At 42.8% G+C, this 22,095-nt stretch overlaps 1 protein-coding gene across 1 annotated transcript in view; it reads right to left on the bottom strand.

The window, feature by feature from the left end:
* The window catches only part of CD47 (CD47 molecule), a 636,578-nt gene that overhangs the window by 510,762 nt on the left and 103,721 nt on the right, over positions 1 to 22,095 (bottom strand). The gene's annotated exons all lie outside the window — the stretch shown is intronic.

The raw sequence follows: 22,095 nt of genomic DNA, 5'->3' as shown, positions 1-22,095 counted from the left end.
TGTGCAGTGCACTTAGTAAAGCTTTATACTTAGGTGGATCTGCAGATATATTATAAGTACACATGTTAAGTCATGTGTATTCCATGTTAAAGAACATTGTGATACTGAATATGGAACAATTATTTAATAAAATAAATGATTTTTTTATTAAAAACAATAATTCAGACATGTTCACATTTATGTTCGCATTTTCAGCTCTCTAGTGTATATTGAGAAGTTATTCCATTTCATAACAGAATGGTTATAAATACCGTAATTGATGGAAGCATACTTTCTATTGTTAGGTGATGTTGGACCACAAAATGAGTACCTAGTGCATCAAGGACCAGTTGAAATCATTTGAATTTTCATGTACAGGTGACTCTAATGAGATTTAGGGACACCTAGATTTTTTGGGATTCTACCCTCTGGCTGTAAATCTATGGTACACAGTATATAGCTGTTAATGCTTTTTATAATCTTGGATGTGCAACATCACATCTTGGATGTGCAACATCTTGGATGTGCAACATCAGAGAGAGAGAGTTATGAGAGTCATTTCTTTGTGTGTGTGTGTGTGTGTGTGTGTGTGTGTGTGTGTGTGTATGTTTTAACCATATCATCTGGGTCCATGGAGTGAGTTTATCCCACCAGATCAGTAGTCAACTAGAAATGAGAATAGGAAAGATTTATGCAATTGGCCCTACCCACGTGTTTCCAGAACCCATACACAGTCTGCAGTCTCATGGAGAACTGTCTCCCAATACAGCTCAACATGTTTGTGAAGGACACTGGAGTCCAAGCTGAGAGCAATAGAGCAGGGGCAAAACTCTTCGTCTTTATTTCACCCAGGACAAAGACTCAGTTTGGCATCGCCCATGCACATTTGTGTACACACACAAGAGAGGGGGGGCTGGGAGCCTCAGTGGCTCCCCTCTGGAGGCTTCACATGGGGCAAAAAAACCTGGCTAGCACCCCTGTAGCTACAGCACTGCAATAGAGTAAGATAATCACAACTAAATTTAGCTGGAAAGAGGCCTTGGTGTTTAATATGTGACAGACTTAGAGACTGATTCACTGTCAAAACAATACTCTGGTTTTTTGTGTGTTTTTTAAATGCATGTTCTGTTTGTAAACATGGTATTTCAAATTAAGTGTTGTGTTACAAAAATGCTAAGCTTAACAAGGAATCCACACAAATCCTTTAGAACCTTAAGCAATACAAGGTTTAGTTCCTTCTACTACACGCTTATATTATTGGGAGGAAATCAATTCCAATGTAAATAGGATTCCAACATTGAAAAGGTAGACTCCCCCCCTTTTTTAACGTTCTCAAAAATCCTGTTTTCCTCTTGAATATATACTTTGTGTACAATAATAGGTACTGAAGCCAAGGAGACCATAGGGCCATTTCTCTACCATGCTATTAAGCATCTCTTTCATAGAGAACCCCTTCCCTGCCATCCAGTTGGAAATGTAGCATATGGGGAGCAGTGACACAAATTGCTGTGTTGGGACAACCCTGCCTGTATTGGGTTTGCATCACCATAGCAGAATAAAGGGAATGTTCTAGACCAGGGATTTAACTACAGTGCTCAGGAAGCCAGCTATATCAGTGACACCCTAGACACTTCATATTTGCTAGTAACCTCATAATCAGGTTGCAGCTGAAAAGCATATGAGCAGTCAGAGAGTGCTGCTGTTGCTCCTTTCACTGTAGTCACTTGATATGTTGTCAAAGCCTTACTTATCTTTAGAATTGGGCTACAAAAAACGCTTCTAGCTTCTCCACTTTCTTGCAGTGAATTTTAAATAACACCACCATTAAGATTAGCAGGATTAAACATTACATCTTTTTTCATTTATACTTTGCAATAGAGAAGCACGATAACCAGTATGTCTCAATGAACATACTAGAAAGCTGGAAAATTCAATTGGCTTCAAATACTGATTTTTTTTTTCCATGCAAAGAATATACCAATATATCAATGATGACATTCAGCTGGCCTTAAAGAGAGCAAAAATGTGTCTGAGCACTCTGTTCAGTATTTTGATTTATGCCCAATGACTTAGCAAAAGGTTTACCAAAAGCTTTTCCATCACATTGTATGATATTGTGTCAACAGGGTATTGTTAACCTCACAGTCAGATTCAGCTCTTTCCAAATTGAAAGGCCATCAGCTGTCATTTATTTCCATGTCATTTTGAAGGGGAAAGGCTGTACAGGTAGTTCAGAGATAGAGGGCATACTTTGCATGCCAGCCCCTGGTCTTTCTAGGTTGAACTGCAAAAGTGCTCTCTAAAGCTCTGGAGAACTGCCAGTCATTGTCGACCCAGGATGATAAACATGTGGCCCTCCAGGTGCTATTCACATATTTCCTAGCAGTTGGCCATGCTGGATCTAATAGAAAGCTATCTTATCTCAATATTGGTGCTCTTAGCTTGGTATTGTAATCAGAAATGGGAAACCAGTGGGCATCTTAGTTATGGTTGAACTCAACTCCAATCAGCCATCCAGTATGGCCAATTGCTAGGAACTGTGAGAATTGCAACCGAAAAACACTGTGAACTTCCACCAATGTAAATGTGCCAGGCAGTATCCAGGCAGGTGTTTTCCTTCATATGTTCTTTGACTATTAGGCCTGCTTTAATCTCACTTCCTAGTACAAGCATTTCAGTACCTGAGCTCAACAGAAGTATTGTTCCATCTCTTTTTCTGGCATCAGGTTCTTTTTTTAAAAAATGTGTGTGTGCACTCATGCATGTAATTTTGGATTTTTCCACCCATTCACTCATGTTCACATGAATGCCTAAGGATTTAAAATGTGGCAATGGGCATAGATACAAGTTCCACTCCCAGTATCTCGGTGCATAGGCAAAGGATTTCTAAGCACGCTCAACCAAACACACTTTCAACCCCTCTTCAGGTCTAAATGCATGAAGGTCTGCAGAAATTATTGTGTCCCAAGGGATGTTGGGGTGTGAGACTTTCATGTGCATTCCCCCCTCTCCCAGCAATGTTTTAAACCTCCAGATGTTCAGAAAAAATGGGTTACAGGCACAAAGACCCACGAAACACAGTTGAATTTATTTTCTAGCACTGTGCTGCACGTCTGCTAATTTATTTCCAAGCATCAGCTAGACCTGGACACTTCAGAATCTTCTTGTGTTAAGGTTCATCCTTCCTTCGAGACAGCACGTTTTGTCACATAATATCTGAATTAATGAAAGGTGAATGGATGTAATTATGCGAGTTTGTGCACGTCTGACAGTTTGACCTCTGCACAGTGAGAGATGGTCTTAATCTTTATGCTTAAAATAATGTGTACTGAAAGCTATGCTAGCCCCCCCCCCCTCAAATATAAAATTGAGACCTGCAGTTTAGGAAGGAGGAATAGTGAATGTGTGGGGAAATTAGCAGACATAATGAAAAGAAATAAAGTTAAATGTGGCAAAGAGTGCTAGTTTCAATGTTGCTATAAATTATGCTACCAATAGGAGGAGGAGGGGGAATAATTTGTCAAGGGTCTAAGAAAACTCCACGCTGCATAAGTGCAAAAAATGAGGGCCCTGACCTACAGAAAAGGCAAATACAGTATTAAAAAGGACCAGGGGGTGGGGTGGGCGCGCGGATGAGAGCAGGCCTGATTATGCTCAAAATACATGTAAACAAGTAGATAACGCACACCTTAGTACATAGAGATTCATTGAAACACATATTGGAATGTGCATCTCATTTGAAACAGCCGAGCATTCACACTTCTGTGCTCATTTGGATCTGAATGTGCATTTAGATTGTGCACGTCTGCACAATCTATCATGTGGTAGCAGAAATTGCCATGGAACTCATAAATAGGAAGATGCAAATTATGTAAGGCTCAGATAGCCTTAGAACTGTAGAAATGGGGAACTGAAAACGTCCTATCTTCCGATTCCCTGTTCAGCACCAAACGTCCTTGTGAACCAATGCTAAAAAAATTAGCCTAAGATAGCAAGGTCAGAATACACCACAAGTTGAGAGGAAGAAAAGTGACATACACCAATATGATGTCCAGATACATTCAGAGAAATGCACCCAGATGTCTGCCTCAAGCAATCGCACTAAAGAGCATGTGGCTTCCTGCCTTGGCTGCCATCCATGAGCAAGGAGTCAGTGTAATTAACTGCTAAGCAAGCTAATTTTCACTCTGCCTTATAAGATGCATTATAAGAAGAAGAGAAGTGATGGGGAGCATGTGCCCAGGATATTGTTCTCACCATGGCGATTCATACGCCTTCCCTCTTACCATTGCATCATGACACAAAAGAGTCCTGTTCATCCCATTGAATGAATGGACTTTCAAAAAACAAAAGCTCCTGTGGCCTTGACTCTGCTGGTTCTGAAAAACTCTGGATAAGAATTGTTAGGGGAAATAGGGTTCTGTGGAGGGTAGCTGTCTGTGTAACTGAGAGCTGTTCCTAAGCATCCCGCTAGGACGCATCTCATGATGTTGGTGGGAAGGTTGGCTGGCTATGCTCGCTTAGCACATTCAGTGAGTGCTTGGTGAGAAATGTGTGAAGAGTGAAACTTCTTTTAGGGGTCTTGGGGTTGCAGGCAAATTAACACTTGTAATAATGATATATTGCTTGAACAGTGTCTTTTATATGCTCCCACATCGCATCCCACCCCTGTCTTTGACCCAGTCATTTTCATGTATGGAGTCCCTCATTCACACATGCCACCCTGTCTCTCGGATCAATGGAATTGCATGGACTACCCAACATGCATTTTCATTTAATTAATTTAATTTCAATGTAATTTAATTACATCTGCATAAATGTGCATGTGAGTCAAACCATAGCACTGAAGGAAAAGGCATTCTTTGTTTTTACAGAATGTGTCACAGCGGGCACCATTTTAGAAGAGGGAATGCTCTTCTAAGATGGTGCTTGCTTTGGATGGCACATGTGCACATTGTTTAGAAACTAAATAATATTATTTTTAATTCACCCTGGAGATCATTCTATATACTGCATAATAGGAACCACCAGATTAGGGTGTTTGGAGTTTTTGTTTCTTTTGTAACTCCCCTGAGTTTTCTGGTGTTAAAGGAACAGACGTGATCTATTCTAGCCAAAGAACTAAAGTGAAGCAAGTACATAGTTTAGAAACAGCTGCCATGGTTTTGTTTCTGTGATCGGGGCAATAATTTTCCCATCAGCAAGAATGCAGAAGACAGAAGTGCAGTGCATATTCTAAGAGAAGACTGTAGCCTCTTGATTAAATACGTATTTGGCTCATTGAGTGACTGCAGTTAACAAATGCATTTGTTTGCATATTTCATAAACAAAATCAAGTGCTTACTGTGGTCTTAATTACAGCCTAAGCAAGTTTTATATAACAAGCTCCTGAAAATATGCTGTTCGTTGCTGGCAGATGGTATTAGACTTGAAATGCACTAGGTGCGTAGAATGTGCCATTTCTTATTGGTCTCCAATTAGAACTTGGCTTGTAACAATGGAGTGCAAGGGCACATTCGCTTCAACAAAAAGGGAAGTGAAGTTGGCAGGCTTCAAATGCGCTTAAATGTGTCCTAGGGCCAAATTAGATACGACATTGAATGCATAGTTGCACTTAACATACTGGGTTTTGTTTTCTTTCAGTGAAAATAACAGCTGGGAGGGGGTGATAATTAACAGGACTAGCAGGCATGAAGGTGGGGTTGGGGTAACCATTTCCTCACCTGCTGTGATCTGTGGTGGGGAAGCCCCCCATTGACGCCAAGGAGGGATTTCCTCCCAATACAGACACCACCATCAGAGGAGGAGTTATCATCAGGACTGCAGGAGTAGAGGAAAGGGTTAATTTCCCTTTTCCCTGCCTGCTGTCATCCTGATAATTACACCACTCTGCATGTTAAATGCAACAACACATTTAATATTATATTCAGTTTGGCCCCTGCTGTTTCTATATGACATAGGAACAGGACAAAAGAAAAGTGAGTGTTAGAGTCTTGCTAAGCTGTCATACACAATGCTTTGCAGGCACAGCCAGGTTTCTACCCACTCCATACCTGCTGTCATATATGATGTCATGTGCTGGGCAGGTGGGCATGGCTTGACTGAAGTGGCCGCACAGAGCAAATGGGGAGGCCTGGCAGACCCAGTTAGGCCCCCTGGGTTATAATATTTGTCTGGTAAAAATCAAATCTACATATTTTGGAAAGTTGTCTCCCCCCCCCCTAACATTTGGACACCTCTTAATATACCAAATTTTGCCTGATAGTTCCTGAGATCAAGAAGCAGGTTTTCATCTGTGTTTGGATGCCATTTTGGATCAAGATAGTGGACTGAACCATCTAAACCTGCACTGATTTCAGAACTGCACTGACTTGGACTTCTTAAGCAAAGTCTACTGGTAATAGAATCACAGAATTGTAGAGCTGGAAGGGACCCTAGGGGTCATCTAGCCCAGTGTTTCTCAACCTTTTTTGGGCCAAGGCACACTTGTTCCATGAAAAAAATCACGAGGCACACCACCATTAAAAAAGTTAAAAAATTTAACTCTGTGCCGCCCTATATTGACTATATAATTATGACTGTAAGAAACACTTGCCAATTGCTGTGTTGGTTGCAATCTCCTGTAATAAGGCTTCACAAGCCGCTGATTTCTCTGCGCTCGCCCCGCGTCGTGACCCGGCCGGCTTCCTTTCCGGCAGGCCAGCGTTGTTCATTGGCGGCCGCCAGGCACGTGACAATGCAAATCGCCCTTCTCATCGCCGCACGTCGCGGCACACCAGCCAGCGTCTCGCGGCACACCAGTGTGCCGCGGAACAGCGGTTGAGAAACGCTGATCTAGCCCAAGCCCATGCAATGTAGGAATCTCAACTAAAGCATCCATGACATAATAGAATCATAAAATATTTAGAGTTGACCACAGGTCTATTTTAATATTGGTCACGTGATTCTGTAATCACTTTACCAGTGACCACTGGGATGGAATTGCACATTAGGGGAGAGAAATTGCATATTACGGGAGGGAAACTCACCAAAAAACAAAAAAACCACCAACATAAAAAACTGCCATAAAAAACATCAGGCCTGCATTTAGTTTTCCCTTCCATCTCCATATGGCATGCCCTGGTGTGATTTATGCTGAACTGCCCCAACTTCATAGGAGGGGCATGAAAATACTGAGCAAAATGGCACCAGGACAAATGTATGTCAAAGTATATGTCACAGAGTATGAGACTGGATTCACAAAAATAAAAACAAACAGGGATAAAACAGGAAGAGAAACATGGAAACAAAATGGATAGAGGGAACTATCTCATTGTCATTTTCTGGTTCACACTGAGAAGTTATTTTTGAATGGCCCCAGGGATGGATGTGATAGCTGCTTGCAGAAATCGATAGAGAAATCCAAGCTTTTTATATGAACTGTAATTGAGCTAGGGAAGGGGACAGATGTGTCAATGCTCAAGAGGAAGAAGAAGCAAAAAGTCACGAGAGGTGAAGAAAGAGGGTGGCCAAGAGGAGACAAGAAAGTCTAGGTGGATGGTAGGAGGTGGTGAGAGAGATGGGGAAGGATATGGGTTGACCGGTAGTTCCCCTGAGGAAAACAGAACCATAACTCTTTGCGAAGGCAAGCTTTCTCCTTTGTGAAGGGACCCTAGGGTGCCACCCTTCCACAGAAGGACATGTGTTCCCTCAGACATTAGCCAACACCCGCTTCAAGCGGGTAATGCATGCTTGGGTAATGCATGGGGAATGCATGCTTACCAGCAACAATTTGCTGCGGTGCCACACTTGTATCCATTAAAATTGCCATCAAACAAGCACAGAGGAGGGTGAGGAGGAGGCTGAATTTGCCGTCTGAGGTGACTTCCTCATCTCGCCTCATGGGCGGGCTGGCCCTGGTTACAGCACAGGGTTCAAAGCCCTCATCAATCTGCTCACCACCATGAGGGTTGATTATAATGGAAGCTGCATACGATGAACAACTTCAGCACTGATGGCTATGTTGACTTTATTTTTGTCTCAGCTTTTCTCCAAGTAGCCCAGAGAAGCCTCCCAACAACCCTGTGGGCTGGGTTGGTGACATAGCAAGCTTTGCCAACTGAGAAGAAATCTGAATTTTGGATTCCCATCCTCAGTACCACCACTCAAGCCATTGCAGCCTGACTAGTAGACACTATCCTTCCTCAATGTAGGGATGAGGTGCCTCAAGCCTCTCTTGTTTCTACTTTGCACCTTCCCTTAGTGTATTTGCCTGTGTCCTTGGATGCTGATAATACTTCTTGCTTGCCTGGAAGGAGGAAAGAGAAAGCTGTGTGGAAAAGGAAGCCTACTGTAATGAGGTAAAATTGATCATTAGTTTTGCCTCTGGCCCTGTCTAGCACCAGCATGTGACCCATCAGGGTTGCCCAGAAAGGAATGCAGCGCCTGAGCTGAAAATGGTTCCCCATCCCTGCCTAAGGCCTCTATGTCTTTGTGTCCTTCCTAAATAGGGCTTTTTCAGTCAGAACTTGCCAGAACTCAGTTCTAGCACCTCTCAGGTGGGCGCCATTGCGAGAACAAAGGAGGTGTTCAGGGTGAGTTCCAACAACTATTTTTCTAGAAAAATAGCACTGCTCCTGAATAGTATACGCTTCATTTTTTACTTTGAAAACCTGTTTCCAGAAGTTTCAGGTTTCTTTTTGCAAAGATAGCCAGTTGTTACCATCAGCCCTGTAGCTGAAAATTCACAGCACCCTCACTCTGGAAATTTTATCTTTTATTAAAAAAAGAACACTATTTGTCTATCAAGTTTGGGCAGCAAGCATAAAATTTACAAAGCTCAGTCTTTCACCACAAGCTCTGGAGGAAGAGACCTCAGCCTTGCAACATATTGTACTTTGTGACAAAATCTTTCGCCTGAGATTTCAATTACTTGGGTAGCGAATGACATTTTAAAGCACTCTTCTCCCAAAAGATGAGATGTTTCCTTTGCCCATAACACAGCTGTGGTTTGACACAGAGCACACAGAAGGAAACGGATTCACATAGAAGCTGAATGCCTGTGAGCTTAACTACACGTTATTTGATGATTATTTTATTTTATTGCCTTGTAGCCATAGTAGACTTTTTCGATCCTAGGTGGACGGGTGGGGGTATGGGGGAGGAGGCAATTTCCATTGGGAACACAGGGTTTTTTTTGAGAGAAAAAACCCCTCAGCTGTGACCCCAAAGAAAATTACACTAATTATTGGGGTGGGGGGAGCTCCCATTAGCACCAATGGAAGGATTTCCTCCGCCATCTCTGAGGGAAAATAGTGAAGGAAGGCTTGAGTCTCTCACCTCTGTATGTTGCTATCCTGATTAAAATCTCCCCCACATAAAGGATCCTTTTTTTTAATCCCCTTACCTGGCTGCAAGCTACATAATTAACATAACACAGGCAGGTCCTTCAGTGCGCGATTTATGAATTTATCCTGCGGTAGCCAAAATGGTGCCCTCAAAATGTTTATATACCAGAACTGAACTCCCCTCATCCTCACCAGTGGCCATGCTGGCTGGGGCTGAGCCCAGGAACATCCAGAGAGCACTATGTTGGCTATCCCTCGATTTACCTCTCTGCAAATCCTCCACCGTTTTCCTGTTCCCCACCACCAACTTCCATCATTTCATCAACATTTAGATCATTCTACTAGAATCAACATCTTGCATTAGCCTCAAAAATGGCTGCTGGAAATGGCCACTTGGGAGCCCCCATGCCCCACACACCAGGAGGGATCAGGATTCTTATTTGGCCTACCGCCCCCTTTTCATAAAAAAAATACTCTGTGCCCCCCCAGGAAATTGACCTTCTTTAAGTGAACAAACAGAAAGATGCAGTGAGAAATTTGTGTTATTTTATGTATCTATATTCCTACCTATGTCCTAAGACATAGTAAAGAAAGATGTAAATAAGTCACCATTAAGCTTAAAATTATAAATAGGCAAACAAAGAGCCAGAGGATTGCACGATCTCCCTGGAAAGCTCTGCCCCACCAACCTCACTTTGATCTCAGCCAACCCTCACCTGCCCAACTTCTTACAGCCAATCAGAGGGGAGGTCTGCTTGTCATTGGCTCTGCTTCACCTACTGTTGGTCTCCTGTCCACCCAATAGGCAGCAGCCATCAATGCTTCAAGGCTAGTACATCATTCCCAAGGATTGCTTAGGCCTGGGCTAGACAAACAGCAGGTCATTTGCTATAACCGTTCCTAGAGTCTACCACTTCAGACTACGGTACAGGGTCTGGATGCTCCCATATTGGGTAGAGGAGGTCCTACACAAAATAAGCTAGATGTCAGAAGAGACTAGGCTAGAATCTTTATGCCAGGTATTAATTTTATACTTCGTTATTAATTTGATTTCTTAGTTTAATTTAATTTTCCAAATTTGTATACCACCTTTCATCCATAGATCTCAGGGCGGATCGCAACATAAAACTACAATATAAAAACCACAAAAGACATTTAAAAAAATGAAGAACAACAACAAATCATAAAATTGGTTGCTGTTGCTTATCTGGGAAATATTCAGTTTTGTGATTACTCACCTGCAGCTTGAAATGGAGGTCCAGGGATGTTTATGCAGCATGATCTGCTGTTTGCATGAACAGATCCTTAGGCATTCTAATCAATATGAAATCATTTTAAGTGAGCAAAATCGATCCTTCATCTGCTAAGCAGAGTGCTCCCTGCTATAGATGGAGGCTCATATTCCATTTATGTCCTCCCAACTCCTTGCAGACTTGTCTTTATTGAACTGCCCTGACTTTAAAGTACTCAATACAGAGGGGGGGGAATTGTGTGGCGCTTTACAAAAACTAAAATATGCTGCTTAAGAATATCATGGGAGCCTGTTAAGCCTGGCACTATGGTCTTAGAACTGGTGCATCTGCCATAGTACCCTGCTTTTTCAAATAGCTGCTGGTATTTGTGTAGCTGCTGGTATTCCTGATCACCCATATGCTAGTGAAAACCGGTTTAGGACTGGGCTGTTAGGTTGTGGCCCATAAACCATTATGTATTATGTTTTGGTTAGAGAGCAGCTGTTAGAGACTGTGCCACTGCAGTTGGGGGTCAACAAAGTTGAATGTTCCTTTTTCTCCCCACCCTCTGCTTAACCCCCACTTCACATAAAAATTATACAGTATGTTAATGAGAAAAGCCTAGGCTTTTCTGTTACGCTGGTTTTCTCTATATATTACTGTTTTCATACCCATAGAGGAACATAATGTGAACCCCCACCTATGGTCTGAAGCGGTACAGCCTAGGGCACAGATTTACTACCTCAGCTGCTAGTTGTGAGAATTAGGCCAATATCCCACTAGATTCTGTGGGACTGACACTTAACTAAGCACAAGTTTGAAGTCTTAGGTAGCCTATAGGACTGGGCTTCATGTTACTAAAAAATAAAAAAATAAAAAGCTCTAACCCTACGTGAACTTACCAGTAGAAGCCATTCAATTTAAAAAGGGATATTCTTTTTTTCCTTTTTCCCATCAGAAGCTTACTGACATTGTACCAGTTTGAGGCAAGTGCTCAGCGAGTCTTGTCTCAGATGTGATTGACACCGTGACCCGCAATATTTCCACTGATGAGTCGGCCTCTAATATCCACAAGCAAAAGGAAGTGTGTCACGTTTTGGAACGTCCAGGCACCAGTGAAGATGTCGGCATGCCCCATCCTGTATGCTTCTTGTTACTAGTTGTCTATCGGACTATAAAATTTCAGCAGTTTTGAGAACCCACCAGAATGAATAGCCATTGACGAGAAATCTTTCAGCAAAATCTGAAAGCTAAATGAAAAAAAACATCTGCATTCTATTCAAGTTGTCACAGCCTTTTCAGTGGCGTTTGAATAGTTTCCCAGTTGCTAACACTGGAGGCCTGAAACACCATCAGTTACTATAGGGTTTTTGATGAGGATGATAAAAAATGAGGATGATTTAAAGGAGACTCGCGATGGTTTTGGTTTCAATGACTTCGTACAACTCACCACTGAAACAAAGCCCAAGCATTTGCAATTTGCTCTTCCTTTCATCCCTTCTTGAACTTAGTTCCCTCCCTCTCTCTTTGTTGCCTGTATCCCCTAGGACTAAATTTAGATTGTGGATTTGAAGCATGGAACAGGGGTGCATTTAGGGCGGTGCTATGCACTGGGTGCTGAGCCAAGGGCCTTCTCAAAGCCCAGTAAGTAAGGCACTGGGCTTCGGGAAGGAGGCGTGAGGGCTCTGAAAGGGTCCTAGAGTCCTCCTGTCTCCTTCCCAAAGCCTAATTAGTGCTTTCCCAGCTTTAGGAAAGAGGGGGGGGCTCTAGGACCCTGCCTGACCCTTCGTGCCTCCTTCCCAAAGCCTTGCTTTTCCAGCTGTGGGATTAGGGTTGCCAGACTCAATAGAGGACAGGACTTCAGTGCCTTTAATTGCCCTGCTCTCTTTTGAGTCTGGGAACCTTAAAGAGAAGCCAGCAGACCCTTTGTTTAATTTCCAATCAAAGGATCTGCTTGTTTCTCTTTAAGGTTTCCAGACTCAAAAGAGAGCAGGGCAATTAAAGGCACAGAAGTCCTGTCCTCTATTGAGTCTGGCAACCCTATGTGGGGTGGCAGTTCAAATTTTGGCGCCATATTACCCAAGTCCATCACAGCAGGGAGCTGCTGTTTGTTTAAAGCAAGGAATAGGAACCTCAGGCCCAGGGGCCAGATGCGACCCTCCATGCAGGCCCGGCTCGCCCATTGACTCTAGTCGCGCAATGCACCACGGCACCTGGGTGATCAGGGGGCACTGAGGGGCGCCCCAGCAAGTGGGGGAGCTTCGCGGTGGCCTCCCTTTTCCCTCCACCAGCCGCAACGGGAGAGCAGGGAGGTAAGCGAGCAGAACAGGGGCATTAGGACCCTGTTCCGCTCTGCAGTGCCAGGGTCATCCCTCACCCCGGCGCTGTGTTTCATTGGTAGAGGCGACGCCACATGGCAGCACCTCTACCAATGAAACGCAGCGCCCTGTTGGCTGGAAGGAGCGCGGCCCGGCCTGCCCAGGCACCCCGGCCCGCTGGGAGGAGGGAGGAAGGCCGCGCGGAGCAGTGGCGCCCCCTCCCCCACTCAATCTGGCGGCATCGGACAGGCGGGCGGCCTCTGGCACTGCGCGGCCCCGCTGTGAGGTGCAGGGGCTGCCGTGAGGCTCCCGCCGCCCAGCACGCCAGGTAAGAGTTTTCCTTTTTTAAAAAGAGTGGGGGGGGCGTCCGAGGGACCCCTGCACCAGGGCGCCCGATGACCTTAAGGGGGCCCTGCTTCCATGCCTCTATGCTTGACTCTCCCTAGGCCACACTTCCTCCCCAGCTACACCCTAAGTGCATAAGAAGAGGAGCAGGCCGCTGGCTCATTGGATCCAGCATCCTGTTCTCACTGTGGCCAATCAAATGCCTGTGGGGAGCAAGGTGGACATGAACACAAGAGCCCACCTACAACTCCCAGCCACTGGCATTCAGAGGCATATCACTTCTGACAGTGGAGGTAAAGTATATCCATTGTGGCTAGTTGCCATTGGTAGCCTTGGCCTCTATCAATCTGTCTTACCCTCTTTTAAACCTAGTGGCTATCGCTGCCTTCGGTGGGAGTGAGTTCCATAGTTTAACTATGTGCTGCGTGAAGACACACCTTTCCCTGGGCCAGATGGCTTACAGGCCCTGCATTGCACCACCCTTTAGTGCTTTTGCCCGGCTGCAGTGGGTCATTAAATTCTGGTGCTATGTCTTGCTTGGCTGGAAGGAGGCTAGAGAGGTGTGCACACAGAAACTAAACGACTGTGCCAAGGTAAAAATCACATTTGTTGTTCTGCCCATTTTTGCTTTTGGCCCTGCACACCACTAGCATGTCCTCTGCCCAAAATGTTTGCTGCAAGGGGAATGTGCCCCAAAAATGATTCCTCCCTCTGGTTTGCATCTGGCATCCTTGGGCAGCTGCTGGAGCCACAGCACCCCTACAGGCCCAGAACTGATGCCTGCCCTGAGCCTGCAAAAAAACAACAACACCCAAATCCTTACATGGTACTCTAAGCGGCACTGGGCAGTCAGGTCCAGCTGGCACACCACAGTCAGCACATACACCTGCCAAGTCCCACTGATGGAATACTATTTTGTCCAGGGCTCCCTGTAAAGTGTTATGTGTGTTGATGGTGATCTAAACCCTTTCCAGCGTTTGGCATCTTCACCCCAACCAGTTGTGGGGAACCTATTTGCCACTATTGCATCTCTGCTTCACAGGCTTCCATCACATTTAGCTTACACATGGTTATCTAGAAGTAAGTTTAGTCAGGACTGATTTCAGAGTATGAGGATTTGGTACTTGGGTGCTTTCAAATTAAATCAATCAACAATCTGCTGGCATCTCATTAACTATAGTATCCAAAGAACATAACACAAAATCAGGTGCATCACTGGTAGGATCCAGTTTACCAAATCCTTGTGTTTCTCTTTTCATCTTTTTCTGACTTAGAATAATAGAATTGTAGAGTTGGAAGGGACCCTCTAGTCAAACCCCCTGCAATCTTTTGCTCAAACTCACAACACTGAGATTGAGAATCTCATTACCGACTGAGTTATCCCAGGACTAGATTCCTCATCTTCCTACATATCTGGTTGAAAATGGGCAACTGGATTTTCAATCATTCTTAGGAGCCCAGTGATGAAGCAACTGGAGCACATTCTAATTATTCGTATTATATCACCGAAAGGAACACTATAGGAGAAGGCTCCTGTCTAAGACACTGGAGAGCAATAGTCAATCAAAATAGACTATAATGAGCGAAATGAACAAATGAAATTCTGGCCTGGAGTCAGGCAGCTTCCATTGTTCCCATTTCTCATCATAAACTACTTTAAAAGTTCCCTTGGATTTAGACAAGATTTGCCAAGTGGCTTGTGGAGAATGAGGATGGCCACCCTTCAGCGAATCCATGCAGAACTACATGTGAGTTTGTTTGGTACATCTGTCGGAAGCTTTTATTCCTCAAGTAAATTTTGCGATCAGGCTATTAGAATTATAAACGTAAGAACAGCCTGCTGGATCAGGCCATCTAGTCTAGCGTCCTGCTCTCACAGTGGCCAACCAGATGCCTGTGGGGAAACCTGCAAGCACAATTTGAGTCCAAGAGCCCTCTTCCCTCTTGTGGTTTTCAAGTGGTATTCAGAAGCATTACTGCCTCCAATGCGGCAGCAGATCATAGCCATCATGGCTAGTAGCTCCTGATAGCTCTTTCCTCCATGAATTTGTCTATTTCTCTGTCCTCTGTGTATTAAAACCTGTTGGATATCCCGCTTCCCCCCTATGCTAAAGCTCTCATACTTAAACAAACAGGGCGAAGTTCTCCCAAATTTGTGCACGCATCTTAAGTCCAATAATTGCTTTGTGATAATTTCTTCAGGGTACTTAAACAAAAGCTGGCCCATTAACTTCAGTAGAGTCAGGCTTGCTCTTGGCATTATTCATACTGTGCAGTTAAACATTCAAGGCAGTCTTAGATACATACTGGATTTTTAAATGTTAATGATATGATATAACCCAACACTTCAAATAACTCAAAGGAATAATTAAGGAAAATTCCATCATTTCTGGATCATCATTTTCTTCTTGCTGCTGGATTGCTTTGCCCATATTATCAAAGCTGAGCAGGTTCCCCAATTTTAAACATGTGCTACACATTATTCAGCGTATGTATGTATCTGGGATGGCTGGAATCATATAAGATAGAACGAATGACTCTCAAAATGATTAGAAAGACCATAGACTGTCAACGTGTTAATGTGAGCACAGTGAACGAAAATGAATACTTTGCCGCCAAGAAACTTGGAGTAGTTTGGAGAGAAGGAATAGATTACCTAAATACATTTAGGCACTGGGTGCAATTTAGAATATTTGAGCTTCACATTAATGTGATCAAAGGGATTTCAACACAACACAAAAGTGCATCCTCTATGTTTGATTCCTTTCTCCATCTAATCCAGATCTGTGTTTCCCCATTTAGGAATAGATCAGAAATTCAGTTCAGATCATGTTTAAAGGAGAACCTCTCAAATGCACACTTTCCAGAACACAGTCATTCTTCAAAATTCACATTTCTTCAAATTTTGCAATGTAGTCATCCAGCCAAGCAATGTGTAAAAAAATGCATATACTAGGGTAAAGTGTGCCTAAAATGCACATTTTAGTGAAAAGAACATTGTAAAAGGCATTGTATTAAGCAAAAAATGTGTATATTAGGCAAGATTGCATACAAAAATGTTCTTATTAATAGGAATTTGCAATGAAATGCTGGCTCATTTTCATCATGATTTTTTTTGGGGTTAAACCAAAACAGATGTGGAAATGTGAACTGAATTTAACAGTGGAAAAAATGAAAAATGGAGAGGAACTGAGATTGAGAGATTTACCCTTCCCAAGATCAGATTGCAGTTGTCATGTCTTGAATCTTAACTGCCCTCTTGAAGATTGGTGATGGCCTACCAAACCACTGGCAGAAATCTCACCCAACCACTTCATTATTGGCAGTTTATATGAATATAGTAATTTTGAGTTGGAGAAAACATGATCCACTGTGACAGCAGAAGGTCTGGAAGTTGGTCATATGATTCTTTGGACCAGGGCTGTCTTTAGCAGATCGCACGCCCTGGTGCTGAGGGGCGGAGATCGCTCCGCCGCCCACCCTGCCCTCGCAGGGCGCAATTGGTTTCCCCGCGCTGCGCCCTCCTTGCCAGGCCGGTGCCCAGCTTACCAGCCCCCCGCCATGGTGCACTGCGCCACCGGGGGTCGATGTAGAGCCGGCCCTGCTTTGGACTGTGCCTGTCGCCACTTCTTTGATACTTCACAGTGAAGTCAGCCTCACATGCTATTCTCAGCGGTAGAAAATAATGCTTATCCTTGTCATGAAAAGTCCAAGAGTGATTCTGTTCAAACAATGCACCTCCACAAAACTCCAGAGCTGCTTCTGCAAAATTCACAAGGCTGCCACTACACAACTGCACCCTATGCTGCCTTTGAAGTCATCTGCCCAATAGCTCAGGTGCTTTAAGATAGGGAACTGAAGGCATTTTTGGTGTTGCATCGCTTGCCATTATTGCTATGCATGAACTGCCCTTCTGACCAGAGTGGCGTCAGCCTAATTTGGTACTTTAGAGCGCAATAGGAGAGGGAAGGTTTCCATTGGAAAAGTGTGGGCCATCACACAAGAAGCTATTTAGAGTTCCGTGTGTGAAAAATTTATAAGAGGTGATTCACACAACACTTCAATATTGCTACGTCAAGCCATGGTCTATGAATCACTCTTTTAGCAGTGTATTTCCTCTAGAGAGCCATTTGAGAAATGCCAGGGCGAGATGCTTTTCAGAAGTGCAGAGCTTTGAGTGAGTAATCTATATTTCAGTTCAAGCACAACTCTGCGTTTTTGTACATTCCACGTCTCCCAACAAAATGCTATCGCACCCTGAGAACCCATTGCAGTTTTCATTTCGATATATACCATTAAGCGCAAGGAGTTTAGCCATTGCAATTATGACAAAATAAATATCAAACAGAATGCCCGGAAACATCAGGGCTGTTGTTGACGGCAAACTATAGCCATAGAAAGGTGTCTGAAATAGACCAGAGACTTGGATGACAAGGAGGACAAATTTATATGCTGTTTTTAATATAACTTTGCAAGGTACACTGCCTCTTTGAAAATTAGTGTAGGAACTACAGGTAGTTCACGTTATTTTTAAATTTGTATATAAAAGTGGATGTACAAAATTCACCAGCCTGCATTATGAAAGGCTGCTAATAATGTTCTGAGCAAATACTATATTACTGTGCACTTTGGTTTTGTAGATCCTCTCTTAGATTGTATTTGTTTTGCTCCACAAAAGGTGCCTGTGTATATAGTTCATTTATATCGCTTTCTGCAGAGTCCCTGACATACATACATATGGTACATATATATGTTTATGTTTATTATAAGAAGAAATGCTGTGTGTACAATATGAAATACAGAGGTTTTACTACTGTCACTGAACCCTATAATGCTATTAGGAAAATAAAGGCTTGTTTTTTTAAAAAAGAAGAAAAAAATCCTTATTTATATTCTGTATGAGGTATCGCCTAATGAATTGTGATGCAGTATTCCTTGTCTTTGCCTCTTCCGCGACAATGTTTACTCTTCGCTATGATTAACTAGCAGGTAATAAAGTCTATTTTGTGTTTTGAAGCCAAATTGTCTACTAAGTTCTTCAGCACTCCGCCACTTGGGGATAAAATGCTGAATCACAAATCCAGGCTTTCATTCCCAGGCATGCATGCTGCCATCATTCACCACCATAGAGGGACAGAACTTTGAGCACTAGTGACTTAAATGAACCGGGATGCCGTTGTGGAAGAGGAGCTCTGTGGGAGCAATGCAGCTTTGAATGTGTAGCAAAGAGATGGATCAAGCTGTAAGGATTCAACTGCAGTCTTCTAATCATCTTCGAGATAAGAAACCAAGCTGATTCTTGCTGGATCAAACCAAAGGCTCACACCGTCCAGCATTCCTTCTCCGACAGTGGCTAACTAGGACATAAAGGCAAAAACAGTGTGTTCAGGGTTTGTTTGTTTTTAATTAATGTGATACAATTTTTTTATTGTTCTATACTGCATTTTAACGATTTCTGTTGTTGTTGCTTGTGAGCCACCCAGATAACTTCAGCTATGGGACAGCTATACAAAGGGGATTTTTTACTTTAGAGAAAAGGTGAAAAAGAAGCTTAGAATATTACATATGGATACAGAATAGTTTTTTCTCCCTTTCTCATAACACTAGAACTCCACCCCCACCATTCAGCCCGGACACTGAGATCCAGCACCGAGGGCCTTCTGCCGGTTCCCTCATTGCGAGAAGTGAGGTTACAGGGAACCGGACAGAAGGCCTTCTCGGTAGTGGCACCCGCCCTGTGTAACGCCCTTCCAGCAGATGTCAAGGCAATAAGTAACTATTTTACTTTTAGAAGACAACTGAACTGTTTAGGGAAGTTTTTAAATGTTTAATGCTGTATTGTTTTTAATATTCGGTTGGAAGCCACCTAGAGTGGCTGGGGAAACCCAACCAGATGGGCGGGGTATAAATAATATATTATTATTATTATTATTATTATTATTATTATTATTATTATTATTATGGACATTCAATGAAACCAAATGGTGGACGATTCAAGACAGATAAAAGAAAGCACTTCTTCATGTCACACACCGTTAGACTATGGAACTCACAGGAGGCAAGTGATGCCACCAACTTGGATGGCTTTAAAAGAGGACAAATTAATGGAGAATAAAGCTATTGAAAGCTACTAACCATGATGGTTATGCTCTGCCTCCACAGTCAGAAACCACAGGAAGTCAGATTGCTTCCAGATTTCCCACAGGCACCTGGCTGGTCACTGTGAGAGCAGGATGCTAGACTAGATGGGCCACTGGCCTCGTCCAGCAGGCTCTTCTTAAGTCCTTATGAGTAGTAGCCACTAAGATACTCCAAGAAGGTACCCAATCCCCCTTTAAAGCACTCTTAAGTTAATGGCCTTCATCAAATCTGGTGGTAACAAGTTTAACTATGAGCTTGGTGAAGAAGGTACTTTGTTTAATCGGTCCTGAAAAACATCCCACCAGTTAGCTCTGTTAGCATAGAATTGTAGAGTTGGAAGGCACCCTGAGGGTAATCTCATCCGATCCCCTGCAATTCAGGAATGTCAACTAAAGCACCCATGACAGGTGGCTATCCAACCTCCACTTAGAAACCCCATAGGAAGGAGAGTCCACCACCTTCTGAGGGAGTCTGTTTGACGGTCAAACAGCTCTTACCGCCAGAAAGCTATTCCTGATGTTTAGTCAGCATCTCCAAGTTTTAACAACTGACGGAAAATTTTCTATGCACTTTCTCCATGCAATGCATAATTTTATCATGTTCTCAATTATTTGCCATTTTTCTAAATCAAATGCTGTAACATTTCCTTATGAGGGAGTTGCTCCAGCTCCCTGCTCATTTTAGCTGCCCTCTCTTGGCACCTTTCCCAGCTCTGTGGTATCTTTTTTGAGATGCAGCAACCAGAACTATACACAGTATCCAAGTGCAGTCACACTATAGATTTGAATAATGACATTATGATATTGGCAGGTTTTCTTTTCGATCCCTTTCCTAATGAGCCCTACCATGGAATTCATCTCTCACACACTGGCTCAACAGCATACCTAAGTTACCCACCATGACTCCAAGATCAATTTCCTACTCAGCCCTCACATCCTCAGACCCCCATCAATGTGTGTGCATCACTTTACATTTAATTATGCTGAACTGTTTGCTTACACTGACCTTGCATTTGCAATTTTATTGATCATTCACCCATTTGGGAGAGTCCCTTTTGCAGTATTCTGCAGATCCCTTTTTGTTCTTATCACCCTGAATAATTTGGGTCATCAACAAAGTTGGCTACCTCATTGCTCTTCCCTAACTCCAGGTCATTTATGAACAAGTTGAAAAAGCATCAGTCTAAATCCTTGGGAGACCCCACTACTTACACTTCTAAAGAACTTGGGATCAGGTTAACCAAGGAATCATCTCTCCCTTGTAAAAGCTGAGGTGGTGGTGGGGACTGTTATCGTGATTTTGTTATTATCCCACTGTCTGTTATCATGCTTTTTATTATGTTTTTATTATCGATGCTCCATAAAATGTGTTCTTAATGTTGAACACTGCCCTGAGATCTTTTGATAAAGGGTGATATATAAATTGAATAAATAAAATAATAATATCAGATGAGGCTACTGCTGAAAGTACCACATGCCTTAGAGGTGCATTTAGTTTGTACTAGAAACTGGACTTTTTAGTGTTGCAGCTTCAGCCCTCTGGAATCAATTACCAACCAAAATTAAACATACACATGCTGTTATTTGTTTATTGAATTTATATCCCTAACGTCCTTCCAAAGGAGCCCAGGGTGGGATATAAATTCACAATGAGGTGCCTCCTAAAGAGGTTTTCTTGTGAAATATGAATAGTGCACCTGTAGAAATACGGTAGTACTTTTAATTCGTAGAGTGTGTAGGAAATGCTTTAATTGTTTTTTTAGATTTGGGGTTTTTTTTTCTATTTTCTTTTATTTATAACTCGTATACCACTTTCATGGCCTCAGGTAGTTTAAGCATTTTAATGATACAATCTCTCCATTGTGAAAACTGTCCATTTTTTCCTACTCCCTGTTCTTTAGCCAGTTACTGATCTGAATGATGATCAGCCCTTTTACCCACGACTATTATGTTTGTTCAGGAACCTTTGTTGAGAGGCTTTGTCAAACATTTTTTATATATAAATGTCCAAGATCTAAGTGAAGTGGATAATCCTTATGCACATGTCCAAGATGGAAACTTCTGATGAATTCTAAAATGTTAGCAAAACAGGACTTGCCTTTGAAGAAGCCGTGTTGATTCTTCAGCTTCGTGGGAACTTCGTTAGAGTTTGTTAAATGTTGACATTGACATAATGGTCCCGAGGTAGCAAACTGAGTAAAAGCACCACAGCTTTCTCACCAGATGAAACACCATTATCACTATGAGTTGACTTTTAACACAATGAGAACAGAATGAGTGTTTAAAAACACATAGATGGGTAATCTCTTCCTTCCATTGAAACAGAATGAGTCAGTAATAAGAGACGGAGCAACAATTACCAAAAAGTATCAAACCAACCTTGGCTGTGCATTTTGCAATATTTTTGGATGCATTTAAGGAACGAGAAAACTTCTCCACATATGCTAAGCTGGTCATCTGTTTTCACATTTCCTGCTGAGGACTGGAAATACGGCTTGAAAAGCTGGCATTGCGTTCATTGCAGAAAGAACCATTTCCATCCTGCCAAAGAGACAGGCAAAATTTCCCAACCAAACCAATATCTGAAGAGCTCTTCACATCAGTTGTTCCACAGAAGAATTTTTTTCTTAGCCTCTCTGCGTAGTCTTTTAATTTATGTGCTGGGTGCCAGTTTCACTCTGCTCTACAGCTCGGAAGCCAGTTTCTTGATTAAAGGTAGAAGCCAAAAATACACATTTCTTCACATTGGAATAGA

This window comes from Zootoca vivipara, chromosome 4 (assembly GCF_965207765.1).
Source record: "Zootoca vivipara chromosome 4, rZooViv2.hap1.1, whole genome shotgun sequence".
NCBI classification, from domain to species: domain Eukaryota; kingdom Metazoa; phylum Chordata; class Lepidosauria; order Squamata; family Lacertidae; genus Zootoca; species Zootoca vivipara.
This window is presented reverse-complemented; position numbering and strand designations above follow the sequence as displayed.